General features: G+C 52.1%; 22 non-coding genes and 1 pseudogene across 22 annotated transcripts; all 23 read right to left on the bottom strand.

The window, feature by feature from the left end:
* Positions 1 to 545: 545 nt before the first annotated feature.
* LOC126219212 (U2 spliceosomal RNA) lies at positions 546 to 738 on the bottom strand. Its single transcript, XR_007542674.1, has one exon. It is a non-coding gene; the product is annotated as a U2 spliceosomal RNA (small nuclear RNA).
* Positions 739 to 1,493: 755 nt separating this feature from the next.
* LOC126219211 (U2 spliceosomal RNA) lies at positions 1,494 to 1,686 on the bottom strand. Its single transcript, XR_007542673.1, has one exon. It is a non-coding gene; the product is annotated as a U2 spliceosomal RNA (small nuclear RNA).
* A 755-nt stretch (positions 1,687 to 2,441) lies between these two features.
* On the bottom strand, positions 2,442 to 2,634 carry LOC126219210 (U2 spliceosomal RNA). The gene has a single exon (XR_007542672.1). It is a non-coding gene; the product is annotated as a U2 spliceosomal RNA (small nuclear RNA).
* A 755-nt stretch (positions 2,635 to 3,389) lies between these two features.
* On the bottom strand, positions 3,390 to 3,582 carry LOC126219209 (U2 spliceosomal RNA). Its single transcript, XR_007542671.1, has one exon. It is a non-coding gene; the product is annotated as a U2 spliceosomal RNA (small nuclear RNA).
* Positions 3,583 to 4,336: 754 nt separating this feature from the next.
* Positions 4,337 to 4,529, bottom strand: LOC126219208 (U2 spliceosomal RNA). The gene has a single exon (XR_007542670.1). It is a non-coding gene; the product is annotated as a U2 spliceosomal RNA (small nuclear RNA).
* A 758-nt stretch (positions 4,530 to 5,287) lies between these two features.
* Positions 5,288 to 5,480, bottom strand: LOC126219206 (U2 spliceosomal RNA). The gene has a single exon (XR_007542668.1). It is a non-coding gene; the product is annotated as a U2 spliceosomal RNA (small nuclear RNA).
* Positions 5,481 to 6,235: 755 nt separating this feature from the next.
* On the bottom strand, positions 6,236 to 6,428 carry LOC126219204 (U2 spliceosomal RNA). The gene has a single exon (XR_007542667.1). It is a non-coding gene; the product is annotated as a U2 spliceosomal RNA (small nuclear RNA).
* A 757-nt stretch (positions 6,429 to 7,185) lies between these two features.
* On the bottom strand, positions 7,186 to 7,358 carry LOC126219186 (U2 spliceosomal RNA; annotated as a pseudogene).
* Positions 7,359 to 8,728: 1,370 nt separating this feature from the next.
* Positions 8,729 to 8,914, bottom strand: LOC126219167 (U2 spliceosomal RNA). The gene has a single exon (XR_007542643.1). It is a non-coding gene; the product is annotated as a U2 spliceosomal RNA (small nuclear RNA).
* Positions 8,915 to 9,669: 755 nt separating this feature from the next.
* Positions 9,670 to 9,862, bottom strand: LOC126219203 (U2 spliceosomal RNA). Its single transcript, XR_007542666.1, has one exon. It is a non-coding gene; the product is annotated as a U2 spliceosomal RNA (small nuclear RNA).
* Positions 9,863 to 10,617: 755 nt separating this feature from the next.
* LOC126219202 (U2 spliceosomal RNA) lies at positions 10,618 to 10,810 on the bottom strand. The gene has a single exon (XR_007542665.1). It is a non-coding gene; the product is annotated as a U2 spliceosomal RNA (small nuclear RNA).
* A 753-nt stretch (positions 10,811 to 11,563) lies between these two features.
* LOC126219201 (U2 spliceosomal RNA) lies at positions 11,564 to 11,756 on the bottom strand. Its single transcript, XR_007542664.1, has one exon. It is a non-coding gene; the product is annotated as a U2 spliceosomal RNA (small nuclear RNA).
* Positions 11,757 to 12,512: 756 nt separating this feature from the next.
* LOC126219200 (U2 spliceosomal RNA) lies at positions 12,513 to 12,705 on the bottom strand. The gene has a single exon (XR_007542663.1). It is a non-coding gene; the product is annotated as a U2 spliceosomal RNA (small nuclear RNA).
* Positions 12,706 to 13,460: 755 nt separating this feature from the next.
* LOC126219199 (U2 spliceosomal RNA) lies at positions 13,461 to 13,653 on the bottom strand. The gene has a single exon (XR_007542662.1). It is a non-coding gene; the product is annotated as a U2 spliceosomal RNA (small nuclear RNA).
* Positions 13,654 to 14,410: 757 nt separating this feature from the next.
* On the bottom strand, positions 14,411 to 14,603 carry LOC126219198 (U2 spliceosomal RNA). The gene has a single exon (XR_007542661.1). It is a non-coding gene; the product is annotated as a U2 spliceosomal RNA (small nuclear RNA).
* Positions 14,604 to 15,359: 756 nt separating this feature from the next.
* On the bottom strand, positions 15,360 to 15,552 carry LOC126219197 (U2 spliceosomal RNA). Its single transcript, XR_007542660.1, has one exon. It is a non-coding gene; the product is annotated as a U2 spliceosomal RNA (small nuclear RNA).
* Positions 15,553 to 16,295: 743 nt separating this feature from the next.
* LOC126219196 (U2 spliceosomal RNA) lies at positions 16,296 to 16,488 on the bottom strand. Its single transcript, XR_007542659.1, has one exon. It is a non-coding gene; the product is annotated as a U2 spliceosomal RNA (small nuclear RNA).
* Positions 16,489 to 17,242: 754 nt separating this feature from the next.
* Positions 17,243 to 17,435, bottom strand: LOC126219193 (U2 spliceosomal RNA). Its single transcript, XR_007542657.1, has one exon. It is a non-coding gene; the product is annotated as a U2 spliceosomal RNA (small nuclear RNA).
* Positions 17,436 to 18,190: 755 nt separating this feature from the next.
* On the bottom strand, positions 18,191 to 18,383 carry LOC126219192 (U2 spliceosomal RNA). Its single transcript, XR_007542656.1, has one exon. It is a non-coding gene; the product is annotated as a U2 spliceosomal RNA (small nuclear RNA).
* A 752-nt stretch (positions 18,384 to 19,135) lies between these two features.
* LOC126219191 (U2 spliceosomal RNA) lies at positions 19,136 to 19,328 on the bottom strand. The gene has a single exon (XR_007542655.1). It is a non-coding gene; the product is annotated as a U2 spliceosomal RNA (small nuclear RNA).
* Positions 19,329 to 20,083: 755 nt separating this feature from the next.
* LOC126219190 (U2 spliceosomal RNA) lies at positions 20,084 to 20,276 on the bottom strand. The gene has a single exon (XR_007542654.1). It is a non-coding gene; the product is annotated as a U2 spliceosomal RNA (small nuclear RNA).
* A 755-nt stretch (positions 20,277 to 21,031) lies between these two features.
* Positions 21,032 to 21,224, bottom strand: LOC126219189 (U2 spliceosomal RNA). The gene has a single exon (XR_007542653.1). It is a non-coding gene; the product is annotated as a U2 spliceosomal RNA (small nuclear RNA).
* A 755-nt stretch (positions 21,225 to 21,979) lies between these two features.
* Positions 21,980 to 22,172, bottom strand: LOC126219188 (U2 spliceosomal RNA). The gene has a single exon (XR_007542652.1). It is a non-coding gene; the product is annotated as a U2 spliceosomal RNA (small nuclear RNA).
* Positions 22,173 to 22,649: the final 477 nt, after the last annotated feature.

Here is a 22,649-nt window from a genome sequence, read left to right as displayed (position 1 = left end):
TTGAACGCCGCTAGCTGCCAGGGCAGCGGAGAAGCCGTGACGCCGCCCCACAGCAGCGCCAGGACGGCGCGAGCTAGACCGTCGCGAGGCCGGCGCAAGCTACACCTAGCCGAGTGCTTACATCGTCCACCGCCAACTGCATATGTGTGTGTGTGTGTGTGTACACACGTATTCTGCGTGCGTGCGGCGGCGGCGGCGGCGGCGGCGGCGACGACGTTCGCGAGGAGCTAAGGTCATAACTCCAAAAAAATTATTTAAAATTATTTGTGGCCGGACCATAAGAGACGCCATCGAGGCATCCGAAGGCACTGTCCTGTGCCCCCATAAATTACCAGCCTAGTGTAATGCGGCTGCAAGAGCGGTCAAGCACACAGCAAAAAAAAAAGAAAAAAAAGTACTTAAGATAATCTAAATTAATTAAAACAATACGTGGTGTGTAAGCAGCTAACTACTGGGGACATCGACATCTACGACAAGTTTTGTCACCAGCTGAATATCTGATCACTGCAGAATATTAGCCCATTTCAGGCTATGTTTTAATTAATTTTAGGTGGGCCGATCCCGGCGGTACTGCAATGCCGGGCCAACCCGCGACAGAGGTGGAGCAAGCCCCTAGCACTCCGTCATGAGCCAAAAATGAGTTTAATATTCTGGTCCTGCGATGCAGGACGTATCAGATACTAAGCTGATAAGAACAGATACTACACTTTGATCTTAGCCAAAAGGCCGAGAAGCGATAAGGAAAATCCGCAGTGGAAGGGCCTAAATGCTTGCAGCGTGTGCGCTCCACATGTGGGAGTGACACACGGTGGTACGGGCCGATATGGCAACAGGCGACCGTCGAAAACATCGCAAAAGCGAGTGCCGGAAGGAACGACATTTCACGAGAGCACTCATCAACAGCCCAGTACTAGCCTCCATGTCGAAGAGTAAACTGCGACTCCCATTTGAACGCCGCTAGCTGCCAGGGCAGCGGAGAAGCCGTGACGCCGCCCCACAGCAGCGCCAGGACGGCGCGAGCTAGACCGTCGCGAGGCCGGCGCAAGCTACACCTAGCCGAGTGCTTACATCGTCCACCGCCAACTGCATATGTGTGTGTGTGTGTGTGTACACACGTATTCTGCGTGCGTGCGGCGGCGGCGGCGGCGGCGGCGGCGACGACGTTCGCGAGGAGCTAAGGTCATAACTCCAAAAAAATTATTTAAAATTATTTGTGGCCGGACCATAAGAGACGCCATCGAGGCATCCGAAGGCACTGTCCTGTGCCCCCATAAATTACCAGCCTAGTGTAATGCGGCTGCAAGAGCGGTCAAGCACACAGCAAAAAAAAAAGAAAAAAAAAGTACTTAAGATAATCTAAATTAATTAAAACAATACGTGGTGTGTAAGCAGCTAACTACTGGGGACATCGACATCTACGACAAGTTTTGTCACCAGCTGAATATCTGATCACTGCAGAATATTAGCCCATTTCAGGCTATGTTTTAATTAATTTTAGGTGGGCCGATCCCGGCGGTACTGCAATGCCGGGCCAACCCGCGACAGAGGTGGAGCAAGCCCCTAGCACTCCGTCATGAGCCAAAAATGAGTTTAATATTCTGGTCCTGCGATGCAGGACGTATCAGATACTAAGCTGATAAGAACAGATACTACACTTTGATCTTAGCCAAAAGGCCGAGAAGCGATAAGGAAAATCCGCAGTGGAAGGGCCTAAATGCTTGCAGCGTGTGCGCTCCACATGTGGGAGTGACACACGGTGGTACGGGCCGATATGGCAACAGGCGACCGTCGAAAACATCGCAAAAGCGAGTGCCGGAAGGAACGACATTTCACGAGAGCACTCATCAACAGCCCAGTACTAGCCTCCATGTCGAAGAGTAAACTGCGACTCCCATTTGAACGCCGCTAGCTGCCAGGGCAGCGGAGAAGCCGTGACGCCGCCCCACAGCAGCGCCAGGACGGCGCGAGCTAGACCGTCGCGAGGCCGGCGCAAGCTACACCTAGCCGAGTGCTTACATCGTCCACCGCCAACTGCATATGTGTGTGTGTGTGTGTGTACACACGTATTCTGCGTGCGTGCGGCGGCGGCGGCGGCGGCGGCGGCGACGACGTTCGCGAGGAGCTAAGGTCATAACTCCAAAAAAATTATTTAAAATTATTTGTGGCCGGACCATAAGAGACGCCATCGAGGCATCCGAAGGCACTGTCCTGTGCCCCCATAAATTACCAGCCTAGTGTAATGCGGCTGCAAGAGCGGTCAAGCACACAGCAAAAAAAAAAGAAAAAAAAAGTACTTAAGATAATCTAAATTAATTAAAACAATACGTGGTGTGTAAGCAGCTAACTACTGGGGACATCGACATCTACGACAAGTTTTGTCACCAGCTGAATATCTGATCACTGCAGAATATTAGCCCATTTCAGGCTATGTTTTAATTAATTTTAGGTGGGCCGATCCCGGCGGTACTGCAATGCCGGGCCAACCCGCGACAGAGGTGGAGCAAGCCCCTAGCACTCCGTCATGAGCCAAAAATGAGTTTAATATTCTGGTCCTGCGATGCAGGACGTATCAGATACTAAGCTGATAAGAACAGATACTACACTTTGATCTTAGCCAAAAGGCCGAGAAGCGATAAGGAAAATCCGCAGTGGAAGGGCCTAAATGCTTGCAGCGTGTGCGCTCCACATGTGGGAGTGACACACGGTGGTACGGGCCGATATGGCAACAGGCGACCGTCGAAAACATCGCAAAAGCGAGTGCCGGAAGGAACGACATTTCACGAGAGCACTCATCAACAGCCCAGTACTAGCCTCCATGTCGAAGAGTAAACTGCGACTCCCATTTGAACGCCGCTAGCTGCCAGGGCAGCGGAGAAGCCGTGACGCCGCCCCACAGCAGCGCCAGGACGGCGCGAGCTAGACCGTCGCGAGGCCGGCGCAAGCTACACCTAGCCGAGTGCTTACATCGTCCACCGCCAACTGCATATGTGTGTGTGTGTGTGTGTACACACGTATTCTGCGTGCGTGCGGCGGCGGCGGCGGCGGCGGCGGCGACGACGTTCGCGAGGAGCTAAGGTCATAACTCCAAAAAAATTATTTAAAATTATTTGTGGCCGGACCATAAGAGACGCCATCGAGGCATCCGAAGGCACTGTCCTGTGCCCCCATAAATTACCAGCCTAGTGTAATGCGGCTGCAAGAGCGGTCAAGCACACAGCAAAAAAAAAAGAAAAAAAAAGTACTTAAGATAATCTAAATTAATTAAAACAATACGTGGTGTGTAAGCAGCTAACTACTGGGGACATCGACATCTACGACAAGTTTTGTCACCAGCTGAATATCTGATCACTGCAGAATATTAGCCCATTTCAGGCTATGTTTTAATTAATTTTAGGTGGGCCGATCCCGGCGGTACTGCAATGCCGGGCCAACCCGCGACAGAGGTGGAGCAAGCCCCTAGCACTCCGTCATGAGCCAAAAATGAGTTTAATATTCTGGTCCTGCGATGCAGGACGTATCAGATACTAAGCTGATAAGAACAGATACTACACTTTGATCTTAGCCAAAAGGCCGAGAAGCGATAAGGAAAATCCGCAGTGGAAGGGCCTAAATGCTTGCAGCGTGTGCGCTCCACATGTGGGAGTGACACACGGTGGTACGGGCCGATATGGCAACAGGCGACCGTCGAAAACATCGCAAAAGCGAGTGCCGGAAGGAACGACATTTCACGAGAGCACTCATCAACAGCCCAGTACTAGCCTCCATGTCGAAGAGTAAACTGCGACTCCCATTTGAACGCCGCTAGCTGCCAGGGCAGCGGAGAAGCCGTGACGCCGCCCCACAGCAGCGCCAGGACGGCGCGAGCTAGACCGTCGCGAGGCCGGCGCAAGCTACACCTAGCCGAGTGCTTACATCGTCCACCGCCAACTGCATATGTGTGTGTGTGTGTGTGTACACACGTATTCTGCGTGCGTGCGGCGGCGGCGGCGGCGGCGGCGGCGACGACGTTCGCGAGGAGCTAAGGTCATAACTCCAAAAAAATTATTTAAAATTATTTGTGGCCGGACCATAAGAGACGCCATCGAGGCATCCGAAGGCACTGTCCTGTGCCCCCATAAATTACCAGCCTAGTGTAATGCGGCTGCAAGAGCGGTCAAGCACACAGCAAAAAAAAAAGAAAAAAAAGTACTTAAGATAATCTAAATTAATTAAAACAATACGTGGTGTGTAAGCAGCTAACTACTGGGGACATCGACATCTACGACAAGTTTTGTCACCAGCTGAATATCTGATCACTGCAGAATATTAGCCCATTTCAGGCTATGTTTTAATTAATTTTAGGTGGGCCGATCCCGGCGGTACTGCAATGCCGGGCCAACCCGCGACAGAGGTGGAGCAAGCCCCTAGCACTCCGTCATGAGCCAAAAATGAGTTTAATATTCTGGTCCTGCGATGCAGGACGTATCAGATACTAAGCTGATAAGAACAGATACTACACTTTGATCTTAGCCAAAAGGCCGAGAAGCGATAAGGAAAATCCGCAGTGGAAGGGCCTAAATGCTTGCAGCGTGTGCGCTCCACATGTGGGAGTGACACACGGTGGTACGGGCCGATATGGCAACAGGCGACCGTCGAAAACATCGCAAAAGCGAGTGCCGGAAGGAACGACATTTCACGAGAGCACTCATCAACAGCCCAGTACTAGCCTCCATGTCGAAGAGTAAACTGCGACTCCCATTTGAACGCCGCTAGCTGCCAGGGCAGCGGAGAAGCCGTGACGCCGCCCCACAGCAGCGCCAGGACGGCGCGAGCTAGACCGTCGCGAGGCCGGCGCAAGCTACACCTAGCCGAGTGCTTACATCGTCCACCGCCAACTGCATATGTGTGTGTGTGTGTGTGTACACACGTATTCTGCGTGCGTGCGGCGGCGGCGGCGGCGGCGGCGGCGACGACGTTCGCGAGGAGCTAAGGTCATAACTCCAAAAAAATTATTTAAAATTATTTGTGGCCGGACCATAAGAGACGCCATCGAGGCATCCGAAGGCACTGTCCTGTGCCCCCATAAATTACCAGCCTAGTGTAATGCGGCTGCAAGAGCGGTCAAGCACACAGCAAAAAAAAAAAAAGAAAAAAAAAGTACTTAAGATAATCTAAATTAATTAAAACAATACGTGGTGTGTAAGCAGCTAACTACTGGGGACATCGACATCTACGACAAGTTTTGTCACCAGCTGAATATCTGATCACTGCAGAATATTAACCCATTTCAGGCTATGTTTTAATTAATTTTAGGTGGGCCGATCCCGGCGGTACTGCAATGCCGGGCCAACCCGCGACAGAGGTGGAGCAAGCCCCTAGCACTCCGTCATGAGCCAAAAATGAGTTTAATATTCTGGTCCTGCGATGCAGGACGTATCAGATACTAAGCTGATAAGAACAGATACTACACTTTGATCTTAGCCAAAAGGCCGAGAAGCGATAAGGAAAATCCGCAGTGGAAGGGCCTAAATGCTTGCAGCGTGTGCGCTCCACATGTGGGAGTGACACACGGTGGTACGGGCCGATATGGCAACAGGCGACCGTCGAAAACATCGCAAAAGCGAGTGCCGGAAGGAACGACATTTCACGAGAGCACTCATCAACAGCCCAGTACTAGCCTCCATGTCGAAGAGTAAACTGCGACTCCCATTTGAACGCCGCTAGCTGCCAGGGCAGCGGAGAAGCCGTGACGCCGCCCCACAGCAGCGCCAGGACGGCGCGAGCTAGACCGTCGCGAGGCCGGCGCAAGCTACACCTAGCCGAGTGCTTACATCGTCCACCGCCAACTGCATATGTGTGTGTGTGTGTGTGTACACACGTATTCTGCGTGCGTGCGGCGGCGGCGGCGGCGGCGGCGGCGACGACGTTCGCGAGGAGCTAAGGTCATAACTCCAAAAAAATTATTTAAAATTATTTGTGGCCGGACCATAAGAGACGCCATCGAGGCATCCGAAGGCACTGTCCTGTGCCCCCATAAATTACCAGCCTAGTGTAATGCGGCTGCAAGAGCGGTCAAGCACACAGCAAAAAAAAAAGAAAAAAAAAGTACTTAAGATAATCTAAATTAATTAAAACAATACGTGGTGTGTAAGCAGCTAACTACTGGGGACATCGACATCTACGACAAGTTTTGTCACCAGCTGAATATCTGATCACTGCAGAATATTAGCCCATTTCAGGCTATGTTTTAATTAATTTTAGGTGGGCCGATCCCGGCGGTACTGCAATGCCGGGCCAACCCGCGACAGAGGTGGAGCAAGCCCCTAGCACTCCGTCATGAGCCAAAAATGAGTTTAATATTCTGGTCCTGCGATGCAGGACGTATCAGATACTAAGCTGATAAGAACAGATACTACACTTTGATCTTAGCCAAAAGGCCGAGAAGCGATAAGGAAAATCCGCAGTGGAAGGGCCTAAATGCTTGCAGCGTGTGCGCTCCACATGTGGGAGTGACACACGGTGGTACGGGCCGATATGGCAACAGGCGACCGTCGAAAACATCGCAAAAGCGAGTGCCGGAAGGAACGACATTTCACGAGAGCACTCATCAACAGCCCAGTACTAGCCTCCATGTCGAAGAGTAAACTGCGACTCCCATTTGAACGCCGCTAGCTGCCAGGGCAGCGGAGAAGCCGTGACGCCGCCCCACAGCAGCGCCAGGACGGCGCGAGCTAGACCGTCGCGAGGCCGGCGCAAGCTACACCTAGCCGAGTGCTTACATCGTCCACCGCCAACTGCATATGTGTGTGTGTGTGTGTGTACACACGTATTCTGCGTGCGTGCGGCGGCGGCGGCGGCGGCGGCGGCGACGACGTTCGCGAGGAGCTAAGGTCATAACTCCAAAAAAATTATTTAAAATTATTTGTGGCCGGACCATAAGAGACGCCATCGAGGCATCCGAAGGCACTGTCCTGTGCCCCCATAAATTACCAGCCTAGTGTAATGCGGCTGCAAGAGCGGTCAAGCACACAGCAAAAAAAAAAAAGAAAAAAAAAGTACTTAAGATAATCTAAATTAATTAAAACAATACGTGGTGTGTAAGCAGCTAACTACTGGGGACATCGACATCTACGACAAGTTTTGTCACCAGCTGAATATCTGATCACTGCAGAATATTAACCCATTTCAGGCTATGTTTTAATTAATTTTAGGTGGGCCGATCCCGGCGGTACTGCAATGCCGGGCCAACCCGCGACAGAGGTGGAGCAAGCCCCTAGCACTCCGTCATGAGCCAAAAATGAGTTTAATATTCTGGTCCTGCGATGCAGGACGTATCAGATACTAAGCTGATAAGAACAGATTTTTATTTTCCGAGATAATTCTTAGTTACAATCTTACGAAGTATAAATTTAAGAAAAGAATATCCATGACTCTATACAATACGAGTTTTACAGGTTTATTAAGTTTAGATAAATTTAAGAAAAAACGGTACTAACCGTACTTAAGTATTTGATCACTATTCTAGTTCGTGGGTTAAGCCCACTACTTAAATATCATGAGGCCGCGTTAGGCGCGGATACTTAAGTATATTACCTTAAGATTAATCCCGCGGTAGGCGCGGCCTTACTTATGTCAGATCAGGGGTAGTTTGGACCTAATTTAGGAGCTATTTTGTGTTTATTTGATTCATCTCCATGCCCTGACAGCGCACTGCACATGCACGGCTGCCAGCGGCTGGTGCGCCACGCACGCAGGCGGGTCACACTCAGCCGGACTTCTCCCCTCTGTCCGCCTTGCGGCGGACGTCACTGGGGTGTCGTGGCAGGAGGGTGTTGCTTCCCACGCTGGCTGGAGACTGCCGGGCAGTAGGCACACGTACGGCGCCGCCCAGCACCGCGCCAACCGAGGTGGGGGCCATATTCGGCGGCCACCACGGGGGGAGGGGCACCAGGCAGCACCGCACGCACCGCTACTGACTCGGCACTGCTGCAGTGCGGCGCGAAGATGGTGTAACGCCGCAGGTCCCGCGTCGTGAAGGAGAATCTCGACACCGACGACACGAAGGCACCGACCTCGAAGTTCTCCGACGACTGCAGTCTCGAGGGTCTCGCAGCCTGACGTCAGAGCATGCCACAGTCTAGGGGGACACATACTGGCGGTGGCCAGTGATGTGTTCAACGTAGATGTCGCGGGACCACTTGATGGTGTCGGACACCATCAATCGCCGCATCAGTTGGCAGTAGCGGCTGGCGATGCCTAGGTGCCGAAGCACCGCATCGTTCTGGCGGTCCCACGCCCCCAGACTGCCGACAACCAGGGCGTCGACAGTGACGGAATAGCCGCGAGCGGCTAATCCGCGCGCAACGTCGGCGTACTTTATCCTCTTCAGTTGCCGAGCGTTGTCGAGCGCAATCCGCCTATTTTCGAAGGGGATTGTCACATCGACGATGGTCACAGTCTTCGCGGCCTCGTCAGTTATTACGAGGTCCGGACGCAGCCCACTGCTGTCCCCTATGACGGCTTGGTTGATCCTGATGTCAGGAACAGCAGTGTTTCCTCTCCTTGGCCGCCCAGCGACTGCTGTCGCGAGGCGGTTGAGGACCGCGTTGTGGCGATACTGCAGGGCTGCTGAGTGCACCATACACGCGTTGATTACGTGCGGGAGCGTCTCATTGTTGTGGCCACAGCGTCGGCAGGCTTTGTTGTTGTTTGCCCGCCCATCAAAGCGGCGACATCCGTTCAGAGGCACGACTCCGAGTCTGGCGCGATGTATAAAGCGCCAGTCTGCGAAGCGAGGTGGAGCAAGCCCCTAGCACTCCGTCATGAGCCAAAAATGAGTTTAATATTCTGGTCCTGCGATGCAGGACGTATCAGATACTAAGCTGATAAGAACAGATACTACACTTTGATCTTAGCCAAAAGGCCGAGAAGCGATAAGGAAAATCCGCAGTGGAAGGGCCTAAATGCTTGCAGCGTGTGCGCTCCACATGTGGGAGTGACACACGGTGGTACGGGCCGATATGGCAACAGGCGACCGTCGAAAACATCGCAAAAGCGAGTGCCGGAAGGAACGACATTTCACGAGAGCACTCATCAACAGCCCAGTACTAGCCTCCATGTCGAAGAGTAAACTGCGACTCCCATTTGAACGCCGCTAGCTGCCAGGGCAGCGGAGAAGCCGTGACGCCGCCCCACAGCAGCGCCAGGACGGCGCGAGCTAGACCGTCGCGAGGCCGGCGCAAGCTACACCTAGCCGAGTGCTTACATCGTCCACCGCCAACTGCATATGTGTGTGTGTGTGTGTGTACACACGTATTCTGCGTGCGTGCGGCGGCGGCGGCGGCGGCGGCGGCGACGACGTTCGCGAGGAGCTAAGGTCATAACTCCAAAAAAATTATTTAAAATTATTTGTGGCCGGACCATAAGAGACGCCATCGAGGCATCCGAAGGCACTGTCCTGTGCCCCCATAAATTACCAGCCTAGTGTAATGCGGCTGCAAGAGCGGTCAAGCACACAGCAAAAAAAAAAGAAAAAAAAAGTACTTAAGATAATCTAAATTAATTAAAACAATACGTGGTGTGTAAGCAGCTAACTACTGGGGACATCGACATCTACGACAAGTTTTGTCACCAGCTGAATATCTGATCACTGCAGAATATTAGCCCATTTCAGGCTATGTTTTAATTAATTTTAGGTGGGCCGATCCCGGCGGTACTGCAATGCCGGGCCAACCCGCGACAGAGGTGGAGCAAGCCCCTAGCACTCCGTCATGAGCCAAAAATGAGTTTAATATTCTGGTCCTGCGATGCAGGACGTATCAGATACTAAGCTGATAAGAACAGATACTACACTTTGATCTTAGCCAAAAGGCCGAGAAGCGATAAGGAAAATCCGCAGTGGAAGGGCCTAAATGCTTGCAGCGTGTGCGCTCCACATGTGGGAGTGACACACGGTGGTACGGGCCGATATGGCAACAGGCGACCGTCGAAAACATCGCAAAAGCGAGTGCCGGAAGGAACGACATTTCACGAGAGCACTCATCAACAGCCCAGTACTAGCCTCCATGTCGAAGAGTAAACTGCGACTCCCATTTGAACGCCGCTAGCTGCCAGGGCAGCGGAGAAGCCGTGACGCCGCCCCACAGCAGCGCCAGGACGGCGCGAGCTAGACCGTCGCGAGGCCGGCGCAAGCTACACCTAGCCGAGTGCTTACATCGTCCACCGCCAACTGCATATGTGTGTGTGTGTGTGTGTACACACGTATTCTGCGTGCGTGCGGCGGCGGCGGCGGCGGCGGCGGCGACGACGTTCGCGAGGAGCTAAGGTCATAACTCCAAAAAAATTATTTAAAATTATTTGTGGCCGGACCATAAGAGACGCCATCGAGGCATCCGAAGGCACTGTCCTGTGCCCCCATAAATTACCAGCCTAGTGTAATGCGGCTGCAAGAGCGGTCAAGCATACAGCAAAAAAAAAAGAAAAAAAAAGTACTTAAGATAATCTAAATTAATTAAAACAATACGTGGTGTGTAAGCAGCTAACTACTGGGGACATCGACATCTACGACAAGTTTTGTCACCAGCTGAATATCTGATCACTGCAGAATATTAGCCCATTTCAGGCTATGTTTTAATTAATTTTAGGTGGGCCGATCCCGGCGGTACTGCAATGCCGGGCCAACCCGCGACAGAGGTGGAGCAAGCCCCTAGCACTCCGTCATGAGCCAAAAATGAGTTTAATATTCTGGTCCTGCGATGCAGGACGTATCAGATACTAAGCTGATAAGAACAGATACTACACTTTGATCTTAGCCAAAAGGCCGAGAAGCGATAAGGAAAATCCGCAGTGGAAGGGCCTAAATGCTTGCAGCGTGTGCGCTCCACATGTGGGAGTGACACACGGTGGTACGGGCCGATATGGCAACAGGCGACCGTCGAAAACATCGCAAAAGCGAGTGCCGGAAGGAACGACATTTCACGAGAGCACTCATCAACAGCCCAGTACTAGCCTCCATGTCGAAGAGTAAACTGCGACTCCCATTTGAACGCCGCTAGCTGCCAGGGCAGCGGAGAAGCCGTGACGCCGCCCCACAGCAGCGCCAGGACGGCGCGAGCTAGACCGTCGCGAGGCCGGCGCAAGCTACACCTAGCCGAGTGCTTACATCGTCCACCGCCAACTGCATATGTGTGTGTGTGTGTGTGTGTACACACGTATTCTGCGTGCGTGCGGCGGCGGCGGCGGCGGCGACGACGTTCGCGAGGAGCTAAGGTCATAACTCCAAAAAAATTATTTAAAATTATTTGTGGCCGGACCATAAGAGACGCCATCGAGGCATCCGAAGGCACTGTCCTGTGCCCCCATAAATTACCAGCCTAGTGTAATGCGGCTGCAAGAGCGGTCAAGCACACAGCAAAAAAAAAAAAGAAAAAAAAAGTACTTAAGATAATCTAAATTAATTAAAACAATACGTGGTGTGTAAGCAGCTAACTACTGGGGACATCGACATCTACGACAAGTTTTGTCACCAGCTGAATATCTGATCACTGCAGAATATTAGCCCATTTCAGGCTATGTTTTAATTAATTTTAGGTGGGCCGATCCCGGCGGTACTGCAATGCCGGGCCAACCCGCGACAGAGGTGGAGCAAGCCCCTAGCACTCCGTCATGAGCCAAAAATGAGTTTAATATTCTGGTCCTGCGATGCAGGACGTATCAGATACTAAGCTGATAAGAACAGATACTACACTTTGATCTTAGCCAAAAGGCCGAGAAGCGATAAGGAAAATCCGCAGTGGAAGGGCCTAAATGCTTGCAGCGTGTGCGCTCCACATGTGGGAGTGACACACGGTGGTACGGGCCGATATGGCAACAGGCGACCGTCGAAAACATCGCAAAAGCGAGTGCCGGAAGGAACGACATTTCACGAGAGCACTCATCAACAGCCCAGTACTAGCCTCCATGTCGAAGAGTAAACTGCGACTCCCATTTGAACGCCGCTAGCTGCCAGGGCAGCGGAGAAGCCGTGACGCCGCCCCACAGCAGCGCCAGGACGGCGCGAGCTAGACCGTCGCGAGGCCGGCGCAAGCTACACCTAGCCGAGTGCTTACATCGTCCACCGCCAACTGCATATGTGTGTGTGTGTGTGTACACACGTATTCTGCGTGCGTGCGGCGGCGGCGGCGGCGGCGGCGGCGGCGACGACGTTCGCGAGGAGCTAAGGTCATAACTCCAAAAAAATTATTTAAAATTATTTGTGGCCGGACCATAAGAGACGCCATCGAGGCATCCGAAGGCACTGTCCTGTGCCCCCATAAATTACCAGCCTAGTGTAATGCGGCTGCAAGAGCGGTCAAGCACACAGCAAAAAAAAAAGAAAAAAAAAGTACTTAAGATAATCTAAATTAATTAAAACAATACGTGGTGTGTAAGCAGCTAACTACTGGGGACATCGACATCTACGACAAGTTTTGTCACCAGCTGAATATCTGATCACTGCAGAATATTAGCCCATTTCAGGCTATGTTTTAATTAATTTTAGGTGGGCCGATCCCGGCGGTACTGCAATGCCGGGCCAACCCGCGACAGAGGTGGAGCAAGCCCCTAGCACTCCGTCATGAGCCAAAAATGAGTTTAATATTCTGGTCCTGCGATGCAGGACGTATCAGATACTAAGCTGATAAGAACAGATACTACACTTTGATCTTAGCCAAAAGGCCGAGAAGCGATAAGGAAAATCCGCAGTGGAAGGGCCTAAATGCTTGCAGCGTGTGCGCTCCACATGTGGGAGTGACACACGGTGGTACGGGCCGATATGGCAACAGGCGACCGTCGAAAACATCGCAAAAGCGAGTGCCGGAAGGAACGACATTTCACGAGAGCACTCATCAACAGCCCAGTACTAGCCTCCATGTCGAAGAGTAAACTGCGACTCCCATTTGAACGCCGCTAGCTGCCAGGGCAGCGGAGAAGCCGTGACGCCGCCCCACAGCAGCGCCAGGACGGCGCGAGCTAGACCGTCGCGAGGCCGGCGCAAGCTACACCTAGCCGAGTGCTTACATCGTCCACCGCCAACTGCATATGTGTGTGTGTGTGTGTGTACACACGTATTCTGCGTGCGTGCGGCGGCGGCGGCGGCGGCGGCGGCGACGACGTTCGCGAGGAGCTAAGGTCATAACTCCAAAAAAATTATTTAAAATTATTTGTGGCCGGACCATAAGAGACGCCATCGAGGCATCCGAAGGCACTGTCCTGTGCCCCCATAAATTACCAGCCTAGTGTAATGCGGCTGCAAGAGCGGTCAAGCATACAGCAAAAAAAAAAGAAAAAAAAAGTACTTAAGATAATCTAAATTAATTAAAACAATACGTGGTGTGTAAGCAGCTAACTACTGGGGACATCGACATCTACGACAAGTTTTGTCACCAGCTGAATATCTGATCACTGCAGAATATTAGCCCATTTCAGGCTATGTTTTAATTAATTTTAGGTGGGCCGATCCCGGCGGTACTGCAATGCCGGGCCAACCCGCGACAGAGGTGGAGCAAGCCCCTAGCACTCCGTCATGAGCCAAAAATGAGTTTAATATTCTGGTCCTGCGATGCAGGACGTATCAGATACTAAGCTGATAAGAACAGATACTACACTTTGATCTTAGCCAAAAGGCCGAGAAGCGATAAGGAAAATCCGCAGTGGAAGGGCCTAAATGCTTGCAGCGTGTGCGCTCCACATGTGGGAGTGACACACGGTGGTACGGGCCGATATGGCAACAGGCGACCGTCGAAAACATCGCAAAAGCGAGTGCCGGAAGGAACGACATTTCACGAGAGCACTCATCAACAGCCCAGTACTAGCCTCCATGTCGAAGAGTAAACTGCGACTCCCATTTGAACGCCGCTAGCTGCCAGGGCAGCGGAGAAGCCGTGACGCCGCCCCACAGCAGCGCCAGGACGGCGCGAGCTAGACCGTCGCGAGGCCGGCGCAAGCTACACCTAGCCGAGTGCTTACATCGTCCACCGCCAACTGCATATGTGTGTGTGTGTGTGTGTACACACGTATTCTGCGTGCGTGCGGCGGCGGCGGCGGCGGCGGCGGCGACGACGTTCGCGAGGAGCTAAGGTCATAACTCCAAAAAAATTATTTAAAATTATTTGTGGCCGGACCATAAGAGACGCCATCGAGGCATCCGAAGGCACTGTCCTGTGCCCCCATAAATTACCAGCCTAGTGTAATGCGGCTGCAAGAGCGGTCAAGCACACAGCAAAAAAAAAAAAGAAAAAAAAAGTACTTAAGATAATCTAAATTAATTAAAACAATACGTGGTGTGTAAGCAGCTAACTACTGGGGACATCGACATCTACGACAAGTTTTGTCACCAGCTGAATATCTGATCACTGCAGAATATTAGCCCATTTCAGGCTATGTTTTAATTAATTTTAGGTGGGCCGATCCCGGCGGTACTGCAATGCCGGGCCAACCCGCGACAGAGGTGGAGCAAGCCCCTAGCACTCCGTCATGAGCCAAAAATGAGTTTAATATTCTGGTCCTGCGATGCAGGACGTATCAGATACTAAGCTGATAAGAACAGATACTACACTTTGATCTTAGCCAAAAGGCCGAGAAGCGATAAGGAAAATCCGCAGTGGAAGGGCCTAAATGCTTGCAGCGTGTGCGCTCCACATGTGGGAGTGACACACGGTGGTACGGGCCGATATGGCAACAGGCGACCGTCGAAAACATCGCAAAAGCGAGTGCCGGAAGGAACGACATTTCACGAGAGCACTCATCAACAGCCCAGTACTAGCCTCCATGTCGAAGAGTAAACTGCGACTCCCATTTGAACGCCGCTAGCTGCCAGGGCAGCGGAGAAGCCGTGACGCCGCCCCACAGCAGCGCCAGGACGGCGCGAGCTAGACCGTCGCGAGGCCGGCGCAAGCTACACCTAGCCGAGTGCTTACATCGTCCACCGCCAACTGCATATGTGTGTGTGTGTGTGTACACACGTATTCTGCGTGCGTGCGGCGGCGGCGGCGGCGGCGGCGGCGGCGACGACGTTCGCGAGGAGCTAAGGTCATAACTCCAAAAAAATTATTTAAAATTATTTGTGGCCGGACCATAAGAGACGCCATCGAGGCATCCGAAGGCACTGTCCTGTGCCCCCATAAATTACCAGCCTAGTGTAATGCGGCTGCAAGAGCGGTCAAGCACACAGCAAAAAAAAAAGAAAAAAAAAGTACTTAAGATAATCTAAATTAATTAAAACAATACGTGGTGTGTAAGCAGCTAACTACTGGGGACATCGACATCTACGACAAGTTTTGTCACCAGCTGAATATCTGATCACTGCAGAATATTAGCCCATTTCAGGCTATGTTTTAATTAATTTTAGGTGGGCCGATCCCGGCGGTACTGCAATGCCGGGCCAACCCGCGACAGAGGTGGAGCAAGCCCCTAGCACTCCGTCATGAGCCAAAAATGAGTTTAATATTCTGGTCCTGCGATGCAGGACGTATCAGATACTAAGCTGATAAGAACAGATACTACACTTTGATCTTAGCCAAAAGGCCGAGAAGCGATAAGGAAAATCCGCAGTGGAAGGGCCTAAATGCTTGCAGCGTGTGCGCTCCACATGTGGGAGTGACACACGGTGGTACGGGCCGATATGGCAACAGGCGACCGTCGAAAACATCGCAAAAGCGAGTGCCGGAAGGAACGACATTTCACGAGAGCACTCATCAACAGCCCAGTACTAGCCTCCATGTCGAAGAGTAAACTGCGACTCCCATTTGAACGCCGCTAGCTGCCAGGGCAGCGGAGAAGCCGTGACGCCGCCCCACAGCAGCGCCAGGACGGCGCGAGCTAGACCGTCGCGAGGCCGGCGCAAGCTACACCTAGCCGAGTGCTTACATCGTCCACCGCCAACTGCATATGTGTGTGTGTGTGTGTGTGTACACACGTATTCTGCGTGCGTGCGGCGGCGGCGGCGGCGGCGACGACGTTCGCGAGGAGCTAAGGTCATAACTCCAAAAAAATTATTTGTGGCCGGACCATAAGAGACGCCATCGAGGCATCCGAAGGCACTGTCCTGTGCCCCCATAAATTACCAGCCTAGTGTAATGCGGCTGCAAGAGCGGTCAAGCACACAGCAAAAAAAAAAAAGAAAAAAAAAGTACTTAAGATAATCTAAATTAATTAAAACAATACGTGGTGTGTAAGCAGCTAACTACTGGGGACATCGACATCTACGACAAGTTTTGTCACCAGCTGAATATCTGATCACTGCAGAATATTAGCCCATTTCAGGCTATGTTTTAATTAATTTTAGGTGGGCCGATCCCGGCGGTACTGCAATGCCGGGCCAACCCGCGACAGAGGTGGAGCAAGCCCCTAGCACTCCGTCATGAGCCAAAAATGAGTTTAATATTCTGGTCCTGCGATGCAGGACGTATCAGATACTAAGCTGATAAGAACAGATACTACACTTTGATCTTAGCCAAAAGGCCGAGAAGCGATAAGGAAAATCCGCAGTGGAAGGGCCTAAATGCTTGCAGCGTGTGCGCTCCACATGTGGGAGTGACACACGGTGGTACGGGCCGATATGGCAACAGGCGACCGTCGAAAACATCGCAAAAGCGAGTGCCGGAAGGAACGACATTTCACGAGAGCACTCATCAACAGCCCAGTACTAGCCTCCATGTCGAAGAGTAAACTGCGACTCCCATTTGAACGCCGCTAGCTGCCAGGGCAGCGGAGAAGCCGTGACGCCGCCCCACAGCAGCGCCAGGACGGCGCGAGCTAGACCGTCGCGAGGCCGGCGCAAGCTACACCTAGCCGAGTGCTTACATCGTCCACCGCCAACTGCATATGTGTGTGTGTGTGTGTACACACGTATTCTGCGTGCGTGCGGCGGCGGCGGCGGCGGCGGCGGCGACGACGTTCGCGAGGAGCTAAGGTCATAACTCCAAAAAAATTATTTAAAATTATTTGTGGCCGGACCATAAGAGACGCCATCGAGGCATCCGAAGGCACTGTCCTGTGCCCCCATAAATTACCAGCCTAGTGTAATGCGGCTGCAAGAGCGGTCAAGCACACAGCAAAAAAAAAAAGAAAAAAAAAGTACTTAAGATAATCTAAATTAATTAAAACAATACGTGGTGTGTAAGCAGCTAACTACTGGGGACATCGACATCTACGACAAGTTTTGTCACCAGCTGAATATCTGATCACTGCAGAATATTAGCCCATTTCAGGCTATGTTTTAATTAATTTTAGGTGGGCCGATCCCGGCGGTACTGCAATGCCGGGCCAACCCGCGACAGAGGTGGAGCAAGCCCCTAGCACTCCGTCATGAGCCAAAAATGAGTTTAATATTCTGGTCCTGCGATGCAGGACGTATCAGATACTAAGCTGATAAGAACAGATACTACACTTTGATCTTAGCCAAAAGGCCGAGAAGCGATAAGGAAAATCCGCAGTGGAAGGGCCTAAATGCTTGCAGCGTGTGCGCTCCACATGTGGGAGTGACACACGGTGGTACGGGCCGATATGGCAACAGGCGACCGTCGGAAACATCGCAAAAGCGAGTGCCGGAAGGAACGACATTTCACGAGAGCACTCATCAACAGCCCAGTACTAGCCTCCATGTCGAAGAGTAAACTGCGACTCCCATTTGAACGCCGCTAGCTGCCAGGGCAGCGGAGAAGCCGTGACGCCGCCCCACAGCAGCGCCAGGACGGCGCGAGCTAGACCGTCGCGAGGCCGGCGCAAGCTACACCTAGCCGAGTGCTTACATCGTCCACCGCCAACTGCATATGTGTGTGTGTGTGTGTGTACACACGTATTCTGCGTGCGTGCGGCGGCGGCGGCGGCGGCGGCGGCGACGACGTTCGCGAGGAGCTAAGGTCATAACTCCAAAAAAATTATTTAAAATTATTTGTGGCCGGACCATAAGAGACGCCATCGAGGCATCCGAAGGCACTGTCCTGTGCCCCCATAAATTACCAGCCTAGTGTAATGCGGCTGCAAGAGCGGTCAAGCACACAGCAAAAAAAAAAGAAAAAAAAAGTACTTAAGATAATCTAAATTAATTAAAACAATACGTGGTGTGTAAGCAGCTAACTACTGGGGACATCGACATCTACGACAAGTTTTGTCACCAGCTGAATATCTGATCACTGCAGAATATTAGCCCATTTCAGGCTATGTTTTAATTAATTTTAGGTGGGCCGATCCCGGCGGTACTGCAATGCCGGGCCAACCCGCGACAGAGGTGGAGCAAGCCCCTAGCACTCCGTCATGAGCCAAAAATGAGTTTAATATTCTGGTCCTGCGATGCAGGACGTATCAGATACTAAGCTGATAAGAACAGATACTACACTTTGATCTTAGCCAAAAGGCCGAGAAGCGATAAGGAAAATCCGCAGTGGAAGGGCCTAAATGCTTGCAGCGTGTGCGCTCCACATGTGGGAGTGACACACGGTGGTACGGGCCGATATGGCAACAGGCGACCGTCGAAAACATCGCAAAAGCGAGTGCCGGAAGGAACGACATTTCACGAGAGCACTCATCAACAGCCCAGTACTAGCCTCCATGTCGAAGAGTAAACTGCGACTCCCATTTGAACGCCGCTAGCTGCCAGGGCAGCGGAGAAGCCGTGACGCCGCCCCACAGCAGCGCCAGGACGGCGCGAGCTAGACCGTCGCGAGGCCGGCGCAAGCTACACCTAGCCGAGTGCTTACATCGTCCACCGCCAACTGCATATGTGTGTGTGTGTGTGTACACACGTATTCTGCGTGCGTGCGGCGGCGGCGGCGGCGGCGGCGGCGACGACGTTCGCGAGGAGCTAAGGTCATAACTCCAAAAAAATTATTTAAAATTATTTGTGGCCGGACCATAAGAGACGCCATCGAGGCATCCGAAGGCACTGTCCTGTGCCCCCATAAATTACCAGCCTAGTGTAATGCGGCTGCAAGAGCGGTCAAGCACACAGCAAAAAAAAAAGAAAAAAAAGTACTTAAGATAATCTAAATTAATTAAAACAATACGTGGTGTGTAAGCAGCTAACTACTGGGGACATCGACATCTACGACAAGTTTTGTCACCAGCTGAATATCTGATCACTGCAGAATATTAGCCCATTTCAGGCTATGTTTTAATTAATTTTAGGTGGGCCGATCCCGGCGGTACTGCAATGCCGGGCCAACCCGCGACAGAGGTGGAGCAAGCCCCTAGCACTCCGTCATGAGCCAAAAATGAGTTTAATATTCTGGTCCTGCGATGCAGGACGTATCAGATACTAAGCTGATAAGAACAGATACTACACTTTGATCTTAGCCAAAAGGCCGAGAAGCGATAAGGAAAATCCGCAGTGGAAGGGCCTAAATGCTTGCAGCGTGTGCGCTCCACATGTGGGAGTGACACACGGTGGTACGGGCCGATATGGCAACAGGCGACCGTCGAAAACATCGCAAAAGCGAGTGCCGGAAGGAACGACATTTCACGAGAGCACTCATCAACAGCCCAGTACTAGCCTCCATGTCGAAGAGTAAACTGCGACTCCCATTTGAACGCCGCTAGCTGCCAGGGCAGCGGAGAAGCCGTGACGCCGCCCCACAGCAGCGCCAGGACGGCGCGAGCTAGACCGTCGCGAGGCCGGCGCAAGCTACACCTAGCCGAGTGCTTACATCGTCCACCGCCAACTGCATATGTGTGTGTGTGTGTGTGTACACACGTATTCTGCGTGCGTGCGGCGGCGGCGGCGGCGGCGGCGGCGACGACGTTCGCGAGGAGCTAAGGTCATAACTCCAAAAAAATTATTTAAAATTATTTGTGGCCGGACCATAAGAGACGCCATCGAGGCATCCGAAGGCACTGTCCTGTGCCCCCATAAATTACCAGCCTAGTGTAATGCGGCTGCAAGAGCGGTCAAGCACACAGCAAAAAAAAAAGAAAAAAAAAGTACTTAAGATAATCTAAATTAATTAAAACAATACGTGGTGTGTAAGCAGCTAACTACTGGGGACATCGACATCTACGACAAGTTTTGTCACCAGCTGAATATCTGATCACTGCAGAATATTAGCCCATTTCAGGCTATGTTTTAATTAATTTTAGGTGGGCCGATCCCGGCGGTACTGCAATGCCGGGCCAACCCGCGACAGAGGTGGAGCAAGCCCCTAGCACTCCGTCATGAGCCAAAAATGAGTTTAATATTCTGGTCCTGCGATGCAGGACGTATCAGATACTAAGCTGATAAGAACAGATACTACACTTTGATCTTAGCCAAAAGGCCGAGAAGCGATAAGGAAAATCCGCAGTGGAAGGGCCTAAATGCTTGCAGCGTGTGCGCTCCACATGTGGGAGTGACACACGGTGGTACGGGCCGATATGGCAACAGGCGACCGTCGAAAACATCGCAAAAGCGAGTGCCGGAAGGAACGACATTTCACGAGAGCACTCATCAACAGCCCAGTACTAGCCTCCATGTCGAAGAGTAAACTGCGACTCCCATTTGAACGCCGCTAGCTGCCAGGGCAGCGGAGAAGCCGTGACGCCGCCCCACAGCAGCGCCAGGACGGCGCGAGCTAGACCGTCGCGAGGCCGGCGCAAGCTACACCTAGCCGAGTGCTTACATCGTCCACCGCCAACTGCATATGTGTGTGTGTGTGTGTGTACACACGTATTCTGCGTGCGTGCGGCGGCGGCGGCGGCGGCGGCGGCGACGACGTTCGCGAGGAGCTAAGGTCATAACTCCAAAAAAATTATTTAAAATTATTTGTGGCCGGACCATAAGAGACGCCATCGAGGCATCCGAAGGCACTGTCCTGTGCCCCCATAAATTACCAGCCTAGTGTAATGCGGCTGCAAGAGCGGTCAAGCACACAGCAAAAAAAAAAGAAAAAAAAAGTACTTAAGATAATCTAAATTAATTAAAACAATACGTGGTGTGTAAGCAGCTAACTACTGGGGACATCGACATCTACGACAAGTTTTGTCACCAGCTGAATATCTGATCACTGCAGAATATTAGCCCATTTCAGGCTATGTTTTAATTAATTTTAGGTGGGCCGATCCCGGCGGTACTGCAATGCCGGGCCAACCCGCGACAGAGGTGGAGCAAGCCCCTAGCACTCCGTCATGAGCCAAAAATGAGTTTAATATTCTGGTCCTGCGATGCAGGACGTATCAGATACTAAGCTGATAAGAACAGATACTACACTTTGATCTTAGCCAAAAGGCCGAGAAGCGATAAGGAAAATCCGCAGTGGAAGGGCCTAAATGCTTGCAGCGTGTGCGCTCCACATGTGGGAGTGACACACGGTGGTACGGGCCGATATGGCAACAGGCGACCGTCGAAAACATCGCAAAAGCGAGTGCCGGAAGGAACGACATTTCACGAGAGCACTCATCAACAGCCCAGTACTAGCCTCCATGTCGAAGAGTAAACTGCGACTCCCATTTGAACGCCGCTAGCTGCCAGGGCAGCGGAGAAGCCGTGACGCCGCCCCACAGCAGCGCCAGGACGGCGCGAGCTAGACCGTCGCGAGGCCGGCGCAAGCTACACCTAGCCGAGTGCTTACATCGTCCACCGCCAACTGCATATGTGTGTGTGTGTGTGTGTACACACGTATTCTGCGTGCGTGCGGCGGCGGCGGCGGCGGCGGCGGCGACGACGTTCGCGAGGAGCTAAGGTCATAACTCCAAAAAAATTATTTAAAATTATTTGTGGCCGGACCATAAGAGACGCCATCGAGGCATCCGAAGGCACTGTCCTGTGCCCCCATAAATTACCAGCCTAGTGTAATGCGGCTGCAAGAGCGGTCAAGCACACAGCAAAAAAAAAAGAAAAAAAAAGTACTTAAGATAATCTAAATTAATTAAAACAATACGTGGTGTGTAAGCAGCTAACTACTGGGGACATCGACATCTACGACAAGTTTTGTCACCAGCTGAATATCTGATCACTGCAGAATATTAGCCCATTTCAGGCTATGTTTTAATTAATTTTAGGTGGGCCGATCCCGGCGGTACTGCAATGCCGGGCCAACCCGCGACAGAGGTGGAGCAAGCCCCTAGCACTCCGTCATGAGCCAAAAATGAGTTTAATATTCTGGTCCTGCGATGCAGGACGTATCAGATACTAAGCTGATAAGAACAGATACTACACTTTGATCTTAGCCAAAAGGCCGAGAAGCGATAAGGAAAATCCGCAGTGGAAGGGCCTAAATGCTTGCAGCGTGTGCGCTCCACATGTGGGAGTGACACACGGTGGTACGGGCCGATATGGCAACAGGCGACCGTCGAAAACATCGCAAAAGCGAGTGCCGGAAGGAACGACATTTCACGAGAGCACTCATCAACAGCCCAGTACTAGCCTCCATGTCGAAGAGTAAACTGCGACTCCCATTTGAACGCCGCTAGCTGCCAGGGCAGCGGAGAAGCCGTGACGCCGCCCCACAGCAGCGCCAGGACGGCGCGAGCTAGACCGTCGCGAGGCCGGCGCAAGCTACACCTAGCCGAGTGCTTACATCGTCCACCGCCAACTGCATATGTGTGTGTGTGTGTGTGTACACACGTATTCTGCGTGCGTGCGGCGGCGGCGGCGGCGGCGGCGGCGACGACGTTCGCGAGGAGCTAAGGTCATAACTCCAAAAAAATTATTTAAAATTATTTGT

The sequence above is a fragment of the Schistocerca nitens genome, unplaced genomic scaffold, assembly GCF_023898315.1.
Source record: "Schistocerca nitens isolate TAMUIC-IGC-003100 unplaced genomic scaffold, iqSchNite1.1 HiC_scaffold_168, whole genome shotgun sequence".
NCBI classification, from domain to species: Eukaryota; Metazoa; Arthropoda; class Insecta; order Orthoptera; family Acrididae; genus Schistocerca; species Schistocerca nitens.
This window is presented reverse-complemented; position numbering and strand designations above follow the sequence as displayed.